Source organism: Helianthus annuus, chromosome 16 (assembly GCF_002127325.2).
Source record: "Helianthus annuus cultivar XRQ/B chromosome 16, HanXRQr2.0-SUNRISE, whole genome shotgun sequence".
In the NCBI taxonomy this organism is placed as follows: domain Eukaryota; kingdom Viridiplantae; phylum Streptophyta; class Magnoliopsida; order Asterales; family Asteraceae; genus Helianthus; species Helianthus annuus.
This window is the reverse complement of record NC_035448.2, coordinates 26,558,083-26,561,685: the sequence shown is the minus strand read 5'-3', so window position 1 is coordinate 26,561,685 and position 3,603 is coordinate 26,558,083. Positions and strand designations below refer to the sequence as shown.

Genomic DNA, 3,603 nt, shown 5'->3' with positions numbered 1-3,603 from the left:
GAAACTTTTTAGGATTTTGCATGCGTAAAAAAATATTTCTGCCAACTTTTAACTTGCTTTAATCTGTTTTCTAGCTTCAACTAAACAGGCTTAGACTAAACTACATAATAATATGGTGCGAGTAAGGCACTAGCAATGGAAAAGAAACGGTACATTAGACTACCTGCTATGGGAAAGTGGATTGAGGCACAAAGGTGCGCATGAGATGTCGTTTTTCATATGGATGCACCATGATGAGAATGACCTCATCATCCTCAATGATGTATGGATATAATTGTTTTGTTAAATGTTTTTCATTAAAATTGATATCAATAACCGCAAGGACAAATGCACCTTATTATATGGAATAAACAAAGACTGCATGGAATTTTCAGAAACTTCAAAATGATTTTGCAATACAAGGGAAAACAAATAAACTTGCAGAAAAGAAACAATCGAAAAACTTAAAAACTTATGAACCTATTGTTACTATTTAAAAGTGGAAATACGAAAGCAAATGAAATACTCCCACGTTCACATAGTGGGTCAGCTACACACTTCCTACTATTTCTCCTTATTACCCGGTCCTCCGGTTTATCCATGACCCAGTCAACATTAAACCACACTTTCCTTGTTGATGGTGAACCGGGCCACCAAGATCTTCAATCCCCAACAGAGCTCGCATCTCACCGAACTTAATTCAAGGTACTGCCTTCATCAATGTATCAGCCTTTTGAAGATCCCCGCTAAGGTGGTGTACTTGTATACCCCCCCCCCCCCCCCCCCCCCGCGTTATACACTACCGAATGAAGTGGTACTTCGTGTTGATATGCTCATTGCGTCTATGGAACACGAGGTTTTTCATTAAGGCTATCGCCGACTTGTTATCAACCAAAAATTTCACCTGCTGAGGTGTTTCTCTTGTCAAGTCACTTAAGAAATACCTCAACCACAAAGCTTAACAAGCGCCTGAGGTAGCAACCATGTATTCTGCTTCACAAGAGCTCAACACCACTGTCCTTTCTTTCCATGAAGCCCACGTGATTCAGTTGTTTGAATGAGAAAACACAATGCCAGTACTACTTCTCCTGTCTTCCACATCTAAATAGTGATTGTTCTCACTGTACTCCAACAATTTACCATCACCTCCTCTGTGATATTTTGAACCATACCCAATAATCCCTTTCACATATCGTAAAACCTGCTTCAAAGCTTGAAGATGACACAACTTTGGCTTCTCCATAAACCTGCTCAAAACTCCAGCCGAATATCCCAAGTTGGGTCTTGTGTGAAGTAAGTAACAAAGGCTACTGATGAGGTATCGATACATGGTTGCATTCACAAATTCGTCGTTTTCGTCTTTCGTTAACTTTAGCTTTGGGTAATCGGCCACATTGATGGATTACGATTTTCTAACCCGGCTACCTTCAATATTTTCTAAGCATACCCAGATTGCTTTAATGGAATTCCATATGCACCTTGAATAACTAGACTTGATATTTCACATGCAGTGCATGTATTAAGTCAGTTTATGCTTAATCCTACTAAGGGTCACTTGAAACTTGCTTTTCATTTGTTGAGGTATCTAAAGTCTACACCAGGAAAAGGTCTTTTGTTTAGTAGAAGTAGTGGTTTTGATTTGTCTACTTTTGCTGATTCTAACTGGGCTAAGTGTTTAATGTCTAGAAAATCTATGACTGGTTTTCGTGTTTTTCTTGTTAATTGCCTGGTGTCTTGGAAAAGTAAGAAATATACCAATGTGTATATGTCTTCAGCTGAGTTGAGACTGAATACTTGTATATGTGTGCTGCTGCATGTGAAACAGTTTGGTTAAAAAATTTGCTGAGTGAGTTACAAGTTTATGTGAAACTTCCTATTAGCTTAATTTGTGATAATAGTGTGTTGCTATATTCATAGCAGCAAATCCAGTTTTCCATGATAGAACCAAACATTTTGAGTTAGATCTATTTTTCTTAAGAGATTTAATTTCAAAAGGTGTCTTAAAGTGTCTTGGTATAAAATCAACAAATCAGGTTGGAGATGTTTTTACTAAAGGTGTTTTACTTAAAGATCATCAAGTTTTGTGCAAAGAATTGCTATTTTTTGGTGTTTTAACCAATAGAATTGTGGGGGTGTTGAAAATATACATATATACAATTCTATTCTTTTTTTCAGTGTTTAAATCAAAGCTTGTAAATAAAAGCACAAACATCAAGTCCAATGCAATTTCTTCTATGAGGATTGTATTGGCCTGCTTCAGTTCTTCTAGAACATGGTCAAAGAAATCAGCTTTGACCTTATTAGGCTTTTGCTTTCTTTCCTCTAACATGTTCTTGAGAATCCTCATCACCTTCTTTCTTCCCTATTTGATTTGATCACAACTTTATCAGCAAATTAGAGTGTGTATATATGCTTTTGATTAAGAACTCAACGTTTTTTGTCAGGATTTTATATAAATTTTTGGTACCTGTAGACACTTGTAGTAAGTTGTTCAAGGAATTGCCACTGGAACTGAAAGTAGACCCTCTAGAAAAGCATCAAAGTTCTCCCTTAAATTCTCGGATGATTTCTCTAGATCGTAGCTTATCAATTTTTTTTTGCAGTGAGACCAAATACCATCTGTTGAACACTAAAAGATCATAAGAATCATAATGTTATAAACATTTTAACCACTTTGTATGGTTTCTTTAAGAATTATTTCCAAGTCTCGGTGGTCTATAAAAGTTATAAGCATTTCTAGGAGGTTTTTAATATTGTTTTGGTTTAATGGAGTCCGCTAGTCAAAGAAGCAGACTCAATAGGACTACGCTAGTCAATGTAGCAAACTCATTTTTTAAATTTTGCCATGCCAGCATATACGAGGAATTCGTTTTCCATGTGAATATCTAGTGTCATATTTTTTAGAGTCCACTACCCTAGGTATCGAACTCCCTTGAAATCTCCCATAAACACTTATCATGTCGCTAAAATACCTAAAAGTAAAAAAAATTCTTTCTTTTACTGTTAATCTTTCTCTTTTACCAAACTGAATAATATAAGATCCAAATGGACACATCTTCTCATGTGAATAAGTTAAAATCATGACTATTATCTATCTGCTTACATCTGCAGTTGCATCCTTCAACTCCACTGTTCCTTGGCCAACCCACATCTCTATGTTTCTTGTTGCTACATTTTTAATATCAGAAAGCATATTTTTAAGCCTTCCATGACCAAACAGATTCAACATCATGTTCTTGAGATGCTTATGTAGGTACCCATGTAAATTACTTACATTCTGTTTCCCATAAATTTGTCTCAAACTATCTGGGTACCAACTCTGGAACAATTGACCCTCTTGTTGGAACACAATATAATTAAGATCTGGATCTGTTGAGACTATAACTGGCAGCCCAACAAAATTGGTTCAAAATATTGCCAATTAGTTTTTAAGAACGATTAACCGAAGTCAATAATAAACCTCAAAACGTTCAGCAAGCATCTAAACAACTAAGCAAAGTCAAACCTGCCCCAAAAACAATTAACAAAGTCAAACCGAGACCCATTCAGGCAACCATATCAGCACTGCCCTCTCATAATCTCGACATCCCCTCTCTCAGCCCTGCCCCAACATTATTATACTTT

General features: G+C 36.2%; 1 pseudogene; it reads right to left on the bottom strand.

The window, feature by feature from the left end:
* Positions 1-340: 340 nt before the first annotated feature.
* On the bottom strand, positions 341-3,388 carry LOC110915985 (annotated as a pseudogene).
* Between the last annotated feature and the right edge of the window lie 215 nt (positions 3,389-3,603).